The sequence below is a fragment of the Balaenoptera acutorostrata genome, chromosome 11, assembly GCF_949987535.1.
Source record: "Balaenoptera acutorostrata chromosome 11, mBalAcu1.1, whole genome shotgun sequence".
NCBI classification, from domain to species: Eukaryota; Metazoa; Chordata; class Mammalia; order Artiodactyla; family Balaenopteridae; genus Balaenoptera; species Balaenoptera acutorostrata.
Window position 1 is genome coordinate 105,949,603 of NC_080074.1, and position 17,107 is coordinate 105,966,709.

Here is a 17,107-nt window from a genome sequence, read left to right on the forward strand (position 1 = left end):
TGGTACAAAAGCCAGCCGAGCTTGGATCCCGAGGGCTCTAGCTCTTTATTCAAATGGGCACCTGTCTTATCTCGGCCCGTTTTGAGAGATACTGTTGCAGTCAGGTGGTTGTGAGCAGGGCGCACGTGAGTGTGAGTTCTGGGCGGCGGCCTGGGGGTGCTCAGCACACCTGCAGCCTTGAAGGGCAGGTGTTTGCGGGAGCGTGTGTGCCTTCTGGATCCTCCATCGTGTTTGTTTCCAGGGCCTTCGTTCCGCTGGTGAGGTTCGCTCAGGTGATCTGTAGGATCGGTGCACGAGAAGTAATTTCTAGGAAGCTTTTAGGAAAGTTTGCTTTTGCAGCCAAGATGTACTATTTAGTTAAAAAGGTTTTCTGTTCTTGGGAAAGGCGGCTTTCCATCTGGTTGGTTGGGAGGCCGGTGCTGGCAGTTTGGGGTTAGAATGTGTCCATGGAAAAAGTGTGGAGGGTGTTTACTTTGGGCTGAGCGTGAAGTCATCACAAAGGCCTTTGCGCCGTCTGGGCATGGGAGGAGAGCCTTGGAATGCAGCTGGCAGAGTCGGACGCCCAGGGATGCCTCAGCTGCAGGCTTGGGGGGAAGTCCTGCCCCTCTCCTCTCCCCTGCCAGGACACCGAAGCTTCTCACGTGACCCCCAAAAAGCTCATCTTCCGCCGTCGTCGGTTGCTTCCTCTGGTGACCCAGGACTGTCTGGTGATAGTTTCTGGAAGAAGCAGGAGGGAACCGGGCCTCCTTCTGCTGTCGCTGGCTTCTTGTGATGTCACGGGAGAGTCAGTTCTTCTGCTTTTTAGCCTTCAACATTTCTTTTTGGCCCCATCAGGCTGTCCGTCCGATGCCCGTTTAGACTTCACGGCCGTCGCCCGGTTGTCACGGTGAGCCTGGGCTGCACGTGGGGTCAGGCTCCGGAGCCGGCCCTCAAGCCTAGTGACGACACGGCAACCGGAGCACCGGCCCAATCCACGCGGCCTGCTGAGGCGTGACCTTGTCTCTTAACAGGCAGGACATCTTTGCTGTGTCAAAAGAAATACAAGAGGGGTGTCCCAAAGGGCCCCTAGGAAAGCAGGGGCCTCTTCCAGTGGTGCTACCTCTGCCCCGAGTGTCACCTCCCCCCTCCCACCCGTCCTCCCCAGAGCCCTGCGGCTGCGCACTTAGAAAAGGAATCCGGGGCGTTTGGAAGCCAGTGGGGCTCTGGGTCAGCTCTGGGCCGAGGCACCGAGGAGGGGGCTGTCATTAGCCCCGGAGACGGCCCCTCACCCTGAGTCCGGGAGGATGAGCAGGGCCGCCGGGGGCTGTACAGGTGGGCGCGCTGGGTGACCGAGGGCCGCTGGTCCCACCCCTCCGGGCTGGAGAGCAGGGTGTCCCCGGACGCCCTCCGGGCTGGAGGGGAGGGGCCGTGGTTTTTGAAACACTCCACAGAGTGATGGATGAGCTCTGAAACTAGGCGGGGGTGATGGTTGCACAACTGTGGACTTTTACTAAAGATCGCAGGTCATACGCTCACAACGGGCAGATTTCCTGGTGTGTAAATTGTACCAGTAAAGCTGCTTTGAATAAAGGGTACAGTACTGGCAGCACCAGCCCAGGCCCGTCCAGGCTGCCCCGCTGGTCGCTCCTCCGTCCTCCCCGATGAGGGCGAGGCCACACGATGGAGGGAGGGCAGTGGGGGGCAGTCAGTACTTGGGGGACCTCATACTAGGAATTTGGGGTGCACAGGAGAGCATGGGGGCTTGAAGGGGGTTCCAGTTGCTAAGGCAGCTGCTGCCTCTCTCAAGCCACGGGTTGGGCGGTAACAGTAAATTAAGGAAGCGTGCTCAGAAGATGCAGGGTTTCCTCCATCCTAAACACACACAGACACACACACACATACCTACACATACACAGACACAGAGACACACATACATGTACACAGACACACACACACAGGCATGCACATATACACAGACACAGACACACATATATGTACACACACAGACACATACATATACACAGACACAGAAACACACATGTATGTACACAGGCACACACATAGACACAGACACGCACACAGAAACGTATACAGACACACCCACAGATACACACACAGATGCACTTGCCTCATTCTGCCAGCTCTGTCCCTGAACTTCCTTTGGTGGGTGCATGTGTACATGCAAGTATAATATTTTAACTTTAATCTTTCTGAGGAAGGGTCTGCATTGCCTCTGCTGGGTCCTTCCTGCCCTCTCCTCGGCACCTTGCTCCCCTTCCCTGGGCTTGTGGCTTCGTCCTGGGGCCTCTCTAGGGCCACTGTGTTATGGGGCCGAGGGGACAGACTGCCCTTGGCATGGTGCATCCAATGGCCATGCCCCTTCCTTCTAGGAGGGCCTTGGACTTGGGTCATGCAGGCAGCATGTACCCCAGCACGCGAGGTCCCCAGGTACAGGCCTCCCTGGCGGCTCCTGGAGCGGTGGGTTTGGGGACACCCTGAAGATCTCAGGGCCCTTCTCGAGGGTGCCCCCGGCCTCACTGGTTCTTGTTTCCTCAGTGACACTCCTGTGTCTCATCTTGGGATCTTTGGAACAGCCCCACCCAGAAGACTCCTCTGGGGTCTTCCAGACTTGACTGTGCCCTGACCTTTGCCCCTGGACCTCAGGGGCCTCAGTCCAACTCCCGTTCTGTGCATGCCACGAAGTCACAGCTTCCCTGGGGCACAGCGGGCCACCGACTGGACGGCCAAGGGTGTTAGAAAACCCCACACACAAACAACCAAGCAAAACCCACGTTGGCTGATGGGTCAGGATCAACCAATAGGAGCGTCGTGATCTGGACCCGCCCCTTCTTCCTTCTCATGGCGGCGTTTTCTGTGGTCAGAGGCCCCTTTGCAAAACTTTCACCAAAACTGTGGCTTTGGGACACAGCTATTATTTAGTCTCCTGCTACCTCTCTTCCCATTTCCCCTGTGTCTTCTAGCTTCTTTTCCTGCATCTATGGGAACTTTTTTACCAGGGTTCTGTCCTGCCCATCTCATTTTCTGCTCTCTCCCTTGGTGAGCTCAGTTACTCCTGCAGCTTTTCATTCACTTTCTACGTAAATCGTTCCTAGACTTATGGCTCCAGCTCCAAAGGCTTGGATCAGCATCTCCTACATGAGCGAGGCCCGTGGACCAGTGACTCCTGACCCCGCTTGGTTATTATAAAAGCCTGGAGAGCTTGAAATACACCGACTGCAACGTTTTGGAAGATCTGACTCAGATTTAGTAGTTCTGCGGCATGGCCCAGGAATATGCATTTTTAAAATTCCTTGTCGTGGGGGTGACAGGGGTCACGAGGCACCATCAGCCAGCGGAAGGACTTCAGGGGAAAGGCCACATTTAAGGGGCAGGGACTGAGGGGGACAGTTCGGGGTTACGTGAGGAGCCCGTGTAAGACGCAGGAGGAGACATTGGACAGGACAGGTGCGGGTCAGGACTCCGGAGACAGTTCGTGCTGGAGGGAGGGGGAGGGGGGACGGACAGAAGGAGCCCCGGGCCTGGCTCTGCACCTGCGGCAGGTGCAGAGGGAGAGGCGGGGCCTGTGCGGGGTGGGTGGACGGGGAGGAGCGAGAGTGGGAGAGAAATTGAGGAGACAGAGCCTTTGAAGCTCAAGGAACAGACATCTGAACACATAAGGAGGGGCTGGGTGGTGGTTCATCCTTGCGTTTCTGGCAGCTCAAGGCCGACCGTGCAGAGAGCGGTCTCCGGGCTCTGGGTGGAGGAGGGGCCGCCGGTCCTGTCTGCAGCCTCGGGGGCCCTGCATCAGGGGGTGCAGGCGGCTCTTTGTTGAGCTTTGAGGACTGAAACACTCCCGCCAGAATGTTCTTGTCGTGCCAGCACGCGGCCCCCGAATCACGTCAGGGCCCCTGAGATGAAGCTTGAGAATTCTCCCGTGACTCTCATAGCTTTTTTAAAACAAGAAGTTGCAGTTCCAGCGTCCTGCTCTGAGGAGGGGATGGTGCTGCATCTACAGCAGAGGCCCTAGGACCTCAGTGCCTACGGATCACCTGGGTGGAGGCTACAATGCAGGGTCCCAGGCCCCGCCTGCGGAGCCCAGCGGGCCGGGCGCCCGGGAGTCGGTGTGTCTAACGCGCTCCCCCCCCCCGTGCTCCTGCTGCCGGGGACCGCGGGCTGCTCTTTGGGAAAAGCGACCAGCACGTTGGCTGTCCTGTGAGTGGGTCCGTGTCAGCCCTCTCCCCTGGCTCTCTCTAGATCCAGACAGAGAGAGGGAACACATCGGCCGCCCGGAGGTTTCCCCTCCGTGGGGTTCAGGAATAATCTGTCGAGCACAGACACTCGCAGGCAAGGAGGAGAAGGTCCCCTCACACCCCCGGGGGTCCGCTCGCTCACGGCTCCCTTCTCTCCATCCCTTCCCTCCTCCACCTGCTGAGGACAATCCCCCTTGTTTTCCTAGCGCTTTACTTTCTCCTCTTTCCAGGAGATGAAAAGTGTTCCAGTATGGAATTTTTTTAAAGTCTTTTTCTCATTATTTAAGTAAAAGTCTGGTTGTTTTATGCTCCATTTAACGTACGCCGTTGCACCCAAATCCGTCCACTTTGTTATCTTTTCCTGGTGCTAGTGGAGCAGAGGGAAACATGAAGTGGCCCATGACACGACGTCTCTCTCTGCATTATTCACACTCGTTACTGGCAGGGCCACCTGGCGCGCAGAGCATCCGGTGTAAATAGCGCCGCGAACCCCTCCCTCGGGTAGCCGCTGCCCTGCAGGTAAATCGGATGATGTGTCTTGAGCTCTGGTGCCGGCAGGGCAGACTCATCGCGTGTGGAAAACTCCCAGCTCCCTGCAAACCCTGAAGTCCATGCAGACTTGGCTTGGGCTGGAATATTAAGAGAACATATTTGGCATTTGACCTTGTGCAGAGAACAGGGCTGTGTACTTTCTGGAGGCAGAGCCAGGCCCTACCCGGAGGTGTGGGGAGGAGGAGAGGCCAGAGAAGGAGTCATGGGGGGCCGGGGGCGGGGCGCTGCAGGGGGCTCGTCAGAGGGGCCCCCCTCAAGTGCCGGGGAGAAGGCTGGGGTGTCGGGTTTCCCATTTCGGCTGCGAAACGGGGACAGCCGAGGCTGGGTGGGCGGGTCATGAGTTAAGGCCCGTGGGCCCTTAGGGCAGTGCCCGCACAGGCTACGAGCGCCACCTGCCCGGAGAGCTTGCAGCCGGAAACTGGGGGCCTCCGTCCTGTCCTGGAGAGGTCACCCCGGGCCCTTTGGGAGAGCTTTTGTGGGCAAGGAGACCCAGAGGCTGCTGTTTCTGGACACCTCGCCCGGGAGATGGGCATCTGGGCTGCCCAACCCCACGGTCTCACTGCACGGGGGGGAAGCAGAGAGGCCTCGTGGCTAGAGAAAGGGCCCCAAGGGACAGCCCTGCCCTGGTGGCCTGAGGGGCCAACCCTCTCCCCTCGCCCACACACACACACACAGTGACTGCGTCTGGAACAACCTTGTGTCCCTCCCGGTCAGCTCAGGGGCCGGCCATGCCCGAGCCTCTGGGGTCCCCGTGGGGTCCCCTTCCAGGCTGTGCTGGGCTGAGGATGCCCCGAGGGTCCGCGTTTAGGGCGCCTGAGCCCCGGGATGGGTTGGGCCGCGTGCTTGGGGAGCGAGCAGGGATGCGGGCTCTGGCCCTCGTCCTCCTGCCGTGAGCTGGGCGTTCGTTCATCGTGGGGTTTGCTCGAGTCACACTCGCGGCAGACGAGAGTTGGGGCCGCTCTCGCGCAGGTGTGGTCCCCAGGCACCAGACGCTCACTCTGCACCGACCAGGCGCGTGAAACGCACGCACAGGTGATGGCGGATAGTGAGCCAGCCGGGCCCGCATCACAGCCAGTGCCGCGCGCGGGCCTCGGGAGGGTGCTTCGCTGAGGGACCCCCCCGCCCCCCCGAGGGTCCACGGAGCGGCTCTGGGTGGAACGTGGGCGTAAGGTGTGACCTGTAAGCCATTCTGGGGCCGGGCTTGCGGGCGCTGGCCTGGGAACAGAGGCCTGGCCTGGGGACCTCCCACCAGTCCCTGAACCTTTCTGTTTGTCGCTCTTCCGGCAGGTGGGGCCTGGAAACCTGCCTAGTCGTAATAATTACCTTTGCCGAGTGGCCACCAGGAGCCAGTGCTTTGCAAACACGGCTTCTAATCCCCACAAGAGTAAATGATCATATCTACTTACTTGTTTTCTTGAGGGTGGAGCATTCATCCCCCCCCCACCGGATGCTGCCCCGGCCCCGGTGCCTTTGGCCAGGCACGTGCCAGGCTCTTGATAAATATTTGTTGAGTGAGTGGACGGGGGAGCGGACAGACCCAGCCAGATGGTGTCCCTTTAGTTCAGAGGAGCAAAGCGACTGGGGAGTGAGGGCCAAGTGTCACGTGACCTCACGTGTGAGGGGGTGGTGGCCCCTGCCCTGTTCCCTGGAACGTCGTGCGGGGCTGCCGTGAGCGTGGGATGGGGATGGGAAGACACTTCGAAGATTAAACACCCTGCCTGGGTCGACATTAACTGGTATTTAAAAAAAAAGCAGCTTGGTTCTGTTGCACAATAAATTTGGTACATGCCGGGTAACCAGAGTTACACAAATGACTGTGTTGTGGAACTTGGAGCCTCTGACTCAAGTGACAATGGGCCCTGTGTATGCCTTTGCTCCACGTGCAGACACCCCAGTGCCGTGTGCGTCTTAGTCATTTGAGCATCACGAGGACCCTACGAGACCTTCCTGTTGTCCCATTTCACAGACGAGGATGCTGATTCTCAGGGAAGGGAGATGATGTGCTTGGAGACGCAGACACTGCGGCGTGGGTGCAGGCGTGTGTCCTTAACCCTCAGGCGACAGCTGCCTCGTGGTGTGCTCAGGTGCCAGGGCTCCCTGGACCGGGCAGGGGGGTGCCTCCTTTCCCCACGCCGTCACAGACGGCGCCGGCTTAGAACCACCCACAGCAGAGAAGATTTGCCCCGAGGACCGGCGTCCTCAGAAGAGAGGACGGGCAGCGTGGGGCGGCCGGTGCGGCAGGGTGGCCGCACCAGGGACCAGGCGTCTCCGATGGGCGGGGGCTCCCCCTCCCGAAAGGTTTCAGAGGGAGAGACGCCGCCTGCTCCGCGCTTGCGCCCGGACAGGGCTTTGAAGTCTAAGCGTGTGGCGCCTCTCGCTCCATTTTATCCATTTGTTTTCATTTGGGGGGAAACGTTCTATACACACAACATACATACATTCACGCTCTAGGTAATGGAACCCCTTTCCTGCACCAAGCTCCTCTTAATTTAAGTATATTGGAGGAAAGCCTTTCTCGAATATAACATCCAAATCCCTGGATCCTTTAAAGGAAGTTCCGAGCATGTTGCATCCTTTCTCGGGGCTGTGCCGCCTTTAGGCACCGCAAGCGTTGAGCCTGCTGTGAAGCCGTCGGGAGGATGGAGGGTGCTCCGGGCCCCAGAGCTGGCGTCTGGAGGGGCCCTGCGTGATTCCCAGGGACCCCGACTGCCGCGGGTGCCTGCCGGCTCGGCCCCGGCCCTCAGGATGTGCACTGCCCGCTCCTCCGGGCCTGGCACTGGGTCAGCAGACCCTTCCGGTGTGTGCAGAGGGAGGAGAGAGTGGACTGAGCAGGTCACTACGAACAGAGCGCATTCACTGTAATTTCTGCATCTGAGAACATAGATCTCGGCTTCTCGGGAGCCTTTCCCCTCTTTATTCCCTTTGTTCTTACTGGTTTCTGTGTGACTGAAGTTGTTAGGTCTGCCATGCAACTAGTAATAATAGTAACGTCCCCTCTGTACTGCAGACAGCGTTCGGAGTCAGTGTTAACTCACCTGGTCCTCTCAGTGCCCCCCGGAGACCACGGGACTGTTAGAGCCGCTCCGTCTTAGAGAGGACGAGAATGAGGCCCAGAGACGTGAATTAACTTGCCCCAGGCCGCACAGCTACGAGGCGGTGGAGCTGGGGTTCCAGCCCAGGTGTGCGGCTCCCGAGCCTTAACGCCCCGCGACCCCGCAAGGCCTACACCCGACGTGTGTGTGACAGACGGGGGGGGTCTCTTCACCAGTGACCGCAGGGGGTGTTGTGTCTGTGGGTCGGGGGGGGCAGCCCTGGAGCCCCTCGCCGGCGCCGTCCAGGAGGCGTGGGAGGCGGGGAGCAGGGGCTGCAGTGCCCACAGCACAGGCAGGTGTGACGGGGCCGAGCTGGGGTCACCGACCCGCGTTCCGGCTCCATCGCAAGCGGGCTTGTCGCTCTGCTTCCCGGACTCGAGGCTTCTCGGCTGTGAACAAAAGGGTTGGTACCTCTCACAGTGCAGTTGAGGCTGGGCCCGGAGGAGAGGATGGAAATGCCAGCGGCCACGGGTGGAGCTGAGTTCTCACGATGACGGGCGCCCCTGTTGTCATGGGAACAGACAGATACGCTCTGCCTGGCGCATTGGCCCCTTTCCTGGCATCTTCTCCTGTGAACTTTCCCTCGGCCTCCTCTCAAGGTGGCGTAGGGATGCAAGCGAGCTCAGAGCCACGCTCCGGATTTAGTTCCTGCCCTTTCCAGGCTGGATGCAGCAGGACGGCCACAGCCTGTGGAGCCGAGAGTGGCAGGAGGGGACCCTCCCCACGCGTGGGACCCCTCGTGGGCCACTGGTCCGGGTCCCCAGCGCAGCAGGGGCGGCTGCAAGGGTCCCTGTGCCTGGCCCTGCCTCCCGCCCGGCCTCCTCAAACACACGGAACCATCGCGAACGCGGGCTTGTCCGTCCACGCTCTGGGCCCGTGGGCACGGTCAGAACGGGCCTGCCTCTGAGTCCTTGGGAACAGGGTGAGGCCTGGAGAGTAAGGGTTAGGGTTAGGCCTGGCCAGAGGGGCCGGAGGGGCTGCACGGGCTTCTGCAGGTCCTTCCAGGGGCTGGACTCACCCCGGTCAGGCCCTGCGGGCGCTGGTGGGACGGGCAGGCCTTACGGAGAAAGGCGAGGGGGCCAGAGGTGGCCCCCGGTCGTCCCCTGCCAGGCCACCCAAGAGCACATGAATGAGAGGCCCGCACAGGCTGGCGGGGGCGGGGGATCATCAGTGCACAAAATTACTGCTAGGAATCCACCACAAAGAAGGAAAATCAGGGCAACCCTTGGTGTCCCCTGTGCTCCTCTCAGATGGCATACTGGGGGGAACTTTAGAGGACTTTGGGGAGAAGAGTTTAACGTGGGGTTCCTGGCTTTTGCGTCTGTGGGGCCGTCTAGTTATGCCCGAGGGGATGCTGGTCCCAAACTTTGACTTCCTGTCCCCCCTGCCCCTCCTCCAGCAGGACGTGCTACTTATATGCTGCAAGTGTGTCTTCACTTTAAAGTTGCCTGCAGACATCTGACTGTAAATCTGTAATCACTGGTGTGGCGGCGTTTGAGGACGATGACCATGGTCAGCTGGGGGGCTGGTCCGTCCAAGCGCAGATGAGCTGAGGCCTGCTGTCGCCCGTGGTCAGTGCCGGCTGGGCTCACGAGGCAAAAGCGTCCGTGCACAAGTGTGGGGAAAGCAGAGCTAAGACGTCGGGGAAAGTGAGGGGCTAAATGTAGGATTCTGAGATTCTAGCATGATTAGTGAAGGCCCTAGAGACAGTGATTCATGTGAACTGGAGGGTGGAAAAGTGATAGAAAAGCTTTTCCTGGGAGAAGTTGCTCTCAAGTGAAGCCCAAAGCCTGTGGGGGAATTGGCTAGACCTGTGGTCGGAGTAACGGGATCCCGGGTCAGAACAACAGGAGTAGAATTCCTTGCAGAAGGTACGGCTTTGACATATAAACATGGGTTCCCAAAGGTCAGTCTTAAGACCATCCTTGGCGTGATCAGCATTCGTTCCCCAGCAGTTCCTCACTGGGCACCTGCTACATGTAAGAGGCAGCTGTGCTTAAGACAGATGCCCTCGAAAGGCATCATTCTAAGGGCGAGAGGTACTGGCATCTAATTAAAAAATGAATTGTTTGGTTATGATTGGTCTCTAAAATATTTATGTTCAGGTGTGACTACGTTTGTTGTAAGTAAATATTTTGCTAACGCTACCGAAAGAACAAAACCCAAACTTAGGATCACTCGATTGCATGGAAGGGGGAGCTGTATCATAGAGTCTCTTAAATTGTGATGAAAAAAATGTTTTAGGGTCGATGGTGGGATTGGTAATCCTGCCGAAGCGGCCCCTAGATGATGAAACTTGAGGCTTGCTGAATCAAGGGGGTTAAGAGTGAGGAGGAAGGGTTAGTTGTGGCCGCTTGAAGGAGGGTCACACCGGTCCTCAGGTACAAGGAGAGGATTCTGGGAGGGCAGAACCGATCAGACTGCCCGCCTCACTGCCACTTTGCGAGGTCTGTTCAGCAGGAAACTCAATTATACACAAAGGTTCCTGCGTTTAAAGCGTGTTTTCCTGTCGGGAAGATGCAGCCTGACGTCATTTCTTACCTCTCAGGACGATTTGAAATCCTCAGTTGCCAAAGTCCTCTTTTTCTCCCTGTAGCCCCCATTTTTAGTAAAGCTTGTTCATTTTTGTAAAAAAAAATTTTTTTATAGTCATTTTTATCCTTCTGGAATCAGGAGGGTTTTCTGCGTGAATAATTTTTTTTCTTTTCCTTTTCTCCAATGTAAGCATCTTGGGTTTGGCCTCTTGGAGAGAAATAATAAAATTCTTTGTTTACTCTGGTGGCCTTTGCTTACGTTAGAGCTGTTTTATCTCAGACATTTGTGAGTCTATAAATCAAATCAGCTTTTCTTAAACGTGCGGATCCCTTAGATTCGACCGACATCTCTTGGTTACATTTCCAGTGACAACGCACCCTGTACTGTTGGTTTATTCATTTTTTTGCATGTTCATTTATTGTTTTATCCTTTGCTCACTCAACTACCATCTGTGGACACGCCAGGCAGCGGGCGGGGGCTTCGGATCACGGAGCCGTCGTGGGGAGTCGCTGGGTGGGCTTCGTGGCTATAAACACCCAGTGCTGCAGAGCATGGGGTTTGGACTCAGCTGTGGGTTTCCCTGCGATTGTGTTTCTTGCCTGGATTTTCCCAGTGGGCCCTGCCCGGTGGCCCCGTGCCTGGAGCAGCTGCCAGCGGGGACCAGACGCGCTGCCCTTGCAGCTTCCCAGCCTCCCCGGCCGCGGTTTCCACTTGCTACTCGGCGAGAACTGTGCTGAACTTACGGGTGGGCTGCCCGAGGGGAGCATCCTCTCATCGGAGAGGATGCTTCTAGAAGCCCTTTGAAAACCGTGAGGCGTTATTCAGATGGAAAGTGTCGTTGTTTTGATTACCCAGTGCCTCTGAATTCTGCTGTGGGCTGGTGACAAAGGAGAGAGGGTGTGCAGTCACCCCGAGGCTCTGTCACCGCTCGGGTACCATGGGCTTGCGGACCGGGGACCAGGCGGAGTGGGGGGGCAAGCAGGGTCCCCGCCCTTGAGGGGTTTAGGATCTGATTCAGGTGAGGGGCTCCACGAGAGAATCACATAAAGCCATGAGAGATGGGGGTCGGGGTGCTTCAGAGCCTGTCCAGGCCTTTCTTGCTCCAAAATTCTAGTCGTTGTCAGGAATCGTCAGAATCATCAGAATCAGAATCACCTTCTTGAGATCGTCATTAGTAAAATAAGTATTTGCTAAGTAGCTGTGTTAGGCAGGGGGCAGGGGGGCTGGTGGGGAGTCAGGATTTCGTGTGAAAAGATAACAAAGGGCACAGGATTCCTTACCCAGGGTGGAGGTCGTTGGGAAGGGCAGGGTCCAGACAGACGCAGAACCATCTGGAAAGCCCTTCCACGTTTCTGCTCATTGATGGTGTTTAATTATCCGTTGTCCCATTAAGCTTGAAGAGATGGCTTTCTGCTCTCAACCCCGCATCTTGTTTACCTGCTGGTGGGGAGAGCATCACGAGACCCCATCCTGACCCCCTCGTCCCCGTTTCCTCCTTTTTCAGAGGCGTTTTGTGGTGATTTGCATGTGGCTTTTCAGGCCCTGAATCTTTCACGGTAAAGGTCTAAGGGTTCACGGGACCCACGTAGGGCCAGGTGTTGGGGGACGTGGGGGGCGGGGGGAGGGCAACCAGAGTCCACCCAGACGTGGGCAGAGGGCAGACGGGTCCCCTGGGACCAAGGCACATTCACGTCACTGGAAGTCCCGTCAGCACACCCACCCCGTCTTCCCGTCTCCACGTCGACACGATTCAGGCTTGAGAACCAGGATGGCATCCGGGGAAACGAGCACAGGTCATGGAGACAGGGTGGCCCCAAGACGCTGAGATTCTCTCGCTCAGTGTTTCAGAAGCTCCAAAGGAATTGAGCAGTTTAGGCTAGATTTCAAAAGAGGGGCCGACCAGAGAGGCGGGGCAGATGGCAGCAGGGCGCAGCGGGGGAGAAGGTGAAGGTAAACCTGCCATTGCCTGGCTCCTTCCAGATGGTGCCTTCGTCCTGTGTGACGTGCATCTGACAGAGGGTTACTGAGACAGCTTCCTCGGGTAACCTTGGGGCCTGAAATGCCAAATCCGGGACAGCAGACCCTTGGCTTTATTGGTGTCGGGGCTTCACCAAAGTTATGTGCTATTAAACGCTTCCTGGGGACGGTTGCCTCTTTGTGGCGAGTGTTAGATCATTTCCACTGACTCGTCGTGGAGAGAAGGCAGGAAGGTGAGATGATGGAGGGAAAAGTGGAATGAGGCTCAGGATTCCCGGGAGGAGCGGGGTTGTGGGGGGCAGAGAGAGGAGAGAAAGCATGTCTCAAGACAGAGGAATCTAGAAGGAAATCATGAAAGCACCATGGCCAGACTGGCAGGAGACAAGATGTGAATTACAAAGTGAAGGGAGGCTTCGGCTGCCTTCCCAGGACTTTGGGGGATGTCTCTGGGTAATTAAACAGGCAGCAGGTTTTCTCCCAGGCGAATCATTTTGAAAAATTCACCCTGAACACACGGGTTTCTGTGTTCTTGACTCCCAGTCCTCGGATTACCAGCGTCGGTCATGCGGGGTCCCCTTGGAAAGCGACGTGCCGTCAGCACATCTGGGAACAGTTAGGAGGATGCTGGACGTGGGGATGCGTTTGTGCAACTTCTGGGGCTTTTTTATTGTTTGTATGTTCACACGCGCGTGCACACACACACACTTATATAAAACCTGTCAAATCTTTCAAAACTCTCTGAAGGAATTAGCATTATAAAATCATAAAGAAGTCTCTGAAGGGCCTTTAGAGCAGAGAAGGAGCAGGGAAACAGCCCACATACATCACTTTGCAGCAAACCCATCATCCGCATGACCTGAGAAATCTCGGGTAAATCTCTCGTGAAATGAACTCCCTCCTGCCTGACAGCCTCTTTGGAAGCATCAGCTCTGCCTTCATATTAAAATATTCCATTGAAAGGACCTGCCATGGAGACACTGATCCTGCTTATGGGCAAGGAGCGCCGGAACGCGAGTGTCTTCTAGCCGCTGCTCATGTGTTGACCCCGCCGTTCCCACTGGCGTGTTTAACCAGACTCTCCGCTGCCAGGGCAGGGCTCTGGTATTACTGTCCCTGCATCCTGAGTCACATCTTCCTTTAATCTGACTAATAACGGCCACCACTCTTATAATTCTGGAGCAGGTGTCCCATGCCAGGAACCCTAACTGTGGCAGCGAGTCCACAACTCTGCAGTTTCCAGCTCTAGTTTGCAAACAGGGAAGCAGGTTTAGAGGCGAGGTGACCTAGCCAGGGCCACACAGGGAGGATGCGGGGGTTTGAACCACGCTCCGTGTGACTCTGAGCGCTTGTTCTTTCCAGTGTACGGAGTGATTGCCCCCACGTCCCCCCCAGATATGTCCCCAAAGGGGCCCAAGGAGGGGAGGGCGTGTGTTTCTGAGCCCAGCAGTGAGGCTTCCCTCCCTCGGGCCTTGGGGCCCCCCGTCTGGACCAACCCTGAAATTTGCTCTTCGCCTTTCCAGGGGAGATGCCACAGGGGACTGGCTTTTTCCCAGGGTTCTCTGGGCAATGATGTCTTGCATCTGGGAAGATGTGGTCTTGGCCGCCACCTGAGCAGCGGCAGAAATCTTGCCAGGTGTCATTTGGGCCTTATGTGGAATAAACTTGGAAACTGCTGAGTTTGCTGGACCTGAGACCTCCCAAAGGGTGTTTGAATGTCTGAGGCCGAGGAAGAAAGGGCAGCTCTGACCTGTCTTGGGACCGTGTGCTTTGTTCTCCTGACCCTTTGGAAACGCTCGGATAAACGCACGTGTTCAGATGCCTGCTGGGCCGGTGTGCGTCCATTCCAGGCTCCCAGCCGAAGAGAGGAGAGACAGGCCCGGCGAGAAGAGAGGGGAGACAGGCCCGGAGAGGAGAGAGGGGAGACAGGCCCGGCGAGGAGAGAGGGGAGACAGGCCCGGCGAGGAGAGAGGGGAGACAGGCCCGGCGAGGAGAGAGGGGGGACAGGCCCGGCGAGGAGAGAGGGGGGACAGGCCCGGCGAGGAGAGAGGGGGGACAGGCCCGGCGAGGAGAGAGGGGGGACAGGCCCGGCGAGGAGAGAGGGGGGACAGGCCCGGCGAGGAGAGAGGGGGGACAGGCCCGGCGAGGAGAGAGGGGAGACAGACCTGGCAAGAAGAGAGGGGGACAGGCCTGGCGAGGAGAGAGGGGAGACAGGCCTGGCGAGGAGAGAGGAGAGACAGGCCTGGCAAGAAGAGAGGGGAGACAGGCCTGGCGAGCAGTACGGAATGTCACAGTTCTTTCTCCTGGACGCACTTAAAAAGCCCACGACCCATTTAACGTTTCCACTGCAAGAGTTACCTCTGCTGATGGTGTTTGGAAAGCAGGCGTCTAGGAAAAGCCCAGCCGTAGGAATCTTCTAGGAGCAGAGAGTAGGCCGCTGCCTTTCCTGGTTTTCAACAATCCCTTAATTTTCCTCACCGTTTATGAACTGTCCACCACAGCAGAAAGTTTCTGGGATCAGGACTGCTCTGGGGGAAGAGACAGTGGCCTGAGATGCCCGGGGAGAGGCTGGCATCGGCTGAGGGCAGCAGGTGGGGCCTAGGCCTGGGAGCCCAGCCCCGCAGGCTGTGTGTGGGTCCAGGCTGGGGCAGACCCCAGAACAGGGGCACGTGGGCACTGCCAGCGGCTCAGGGATCCCGAGAGCAGGCAGCGTGGAAGGAACCAGCCCAGCCTTACGCGTCACGGAGGCCGGGGGAGGATCCAGGCTGTGGGGGGTCTGGGCCGCAGAGACCACGTGGCAGGAGCAGGGACCCAGCGAGGAGGGTGGGCGGCAGAGAGCTGTGGTGACGGAATCCGGCCGGAGGGAGGGAAACGGGCCAGCAGCCTCCGCGTCAGCCAGGGGGGCCCCCCGTGTGGCAGGGGGGCTGGTGCTCAGCCCTGGGTGTGACTGCCTGGAGCTTGCAGGTTGGGTCAGAGTCTGGTGCAATGTAAGAGTGAAGCAGAGCAGGTCGGGGGTCTTGACCTGGGCCTCTAGAGGAGCCCCTGCTTGGAAGCAGACGCGTCAGCGGTAACTGGCGGACCACAGGACTCAAAGAGTAAGAGTGTCCCTCCTCCCCCACCCCCCCCAGCCCCCCTGGGGATAGAGCAGAGGATGAGGAATGCCCACCCCTGAGGAGGAAGAGCCTGTCCCCATGGTGACGTCCTGCCCGTGGTGGCGTCCACGCTGGGCTTCCAGGCCACAGGGCGGCCGTGGTGACAGGCACGCATTCCCCTCCTCTAGAAACTTAGGTGGCTTTAAGATAGGTAAGGCTCGTGTCATTGCCTCTGTGGGTTCTGACGGAAAGGCGTTTGGTGGAGGACGTGTGTGGGCCGGCGTGCCGTGAATGCTTATTTATGTTGGTGTTTTAAAGACAGTGACACAGAAAGTTTCACCGGCAAGTTTGGGTTTTCAGTTTCCTTCTGCTTCTCTCCTTCTCACGGGGAACTATCTCTACGCTCCTGTTTCCTTGACCTCCTCACGATGACTTTCATTGTCGACGGTGTACTTTGAGTTCGCCTCTTGGGAGGGTGACGTGGGAGCTGCACTGGTCAGTGTTCCCCCGGCGGGTGCCGAGGGCCTGAGGCCGCCGCACCTCGGGGTCCCGCGAGCGTCCTTTGTGTTGCTGTGTCTCTCGCTTGAGTGCGCTGTTGGTCTGTCTTGGATGACTGGGCGGAGGGGTGAGTAACCGTCACAGATTCCACTGGGTTCCATTGGGCTTGAGCGCTTTGTTCAGAGCAGACTCTACTGGCCGTGTGGGAGGAATAGATGTTTGTGGGTCACTGGAGCTAGAAGAAAACTGGAAGATCATCAACTTGAATTCCCTGACTTTGTAAGGAAACTGAGGCTAAGAAGGATTTTGCTCAGGTCTGAGTAGCATTGAAGTCACCTGTGCTCTAGCCAGCGTTCTGTGTGTGCACTCCTGGCTGGCCAGTGGTAGCTAGGAGGCGGGTTTGGGGGTGGCCGGGACGGGGGCTGACCGCAGGGCCGTGTCTGCAGACCGAGCTGTGCTCGGCACTCACGGGCAGTCACGCAGGTTTGAGTAGCAGCAGCAAAACCAGACTTTCCCCATTCAGCAGCAACTCTGGGTGGAAGAGTCCCCGGCTTTGGACTCTGCTCCCATCACATCCCTTTCGGGGTCCAGGTCGGGGTCTGGCCGGGAGGCCCATACATCCCAGCTCTCATCAGGGTGAGAGGTGGGCCGGACTCAGAGCCGGTTTGCAGAAACGTCTCGATGAAGAAGGGAGATTTATACCTTGTCTTGGCCTCCTTCATGGTGAGGGGGCTGCAGGAAGGTGGGGATGACACCGGCCCACTCAGGGGGACACATTAGGCTCGTTCCCTCCACCCCACATACGTCGGCCAGGGACCCCTGGGAGTCCGTCCTCACTCGCGGTGGCAGAGCCAGAGCACAGGCAGAGGCCGTTTCAGCAGCTTGTTGCCTCCATGTGTCTCGCACTTGTGTCTCCTTGGGGGCCTGAACCGCCCAGTGGACCACAGACCACCAGCCTCTCTGGGCGGCTCCTAAACCCTCATGTTTCTAGTTGGAGCTCAGTATCTTGTCTCAAATTGAGGGACGGTCCCTGAGCTTGAGAACATCATCAGAGGCTCTGTCCCCTTTCAGCCACCTCCCCGTCGCCCACGTGTGCATATGGTGAGGGCTGTCCGTACAAAAGAGGGTGTGCCTG

At 57.9% G+C, this 17,107-nt stretch overlaps 1 protein-coding gene across 21 annotated transcripts in view; it reads left to right on the forward strand.

Moving 5' to 3' along the window:
• The window catches only part of CACNA1C (calcium voltage-gated channel subunit alpha1 C), a 551,559-nt gene that overhangs the window by 128,415 nt on the left and 406,037 nt on the right, over positions 1 to 17,107 (forward strand). The gene's annotated exons all lie outside the window — the stretch shown is intronic.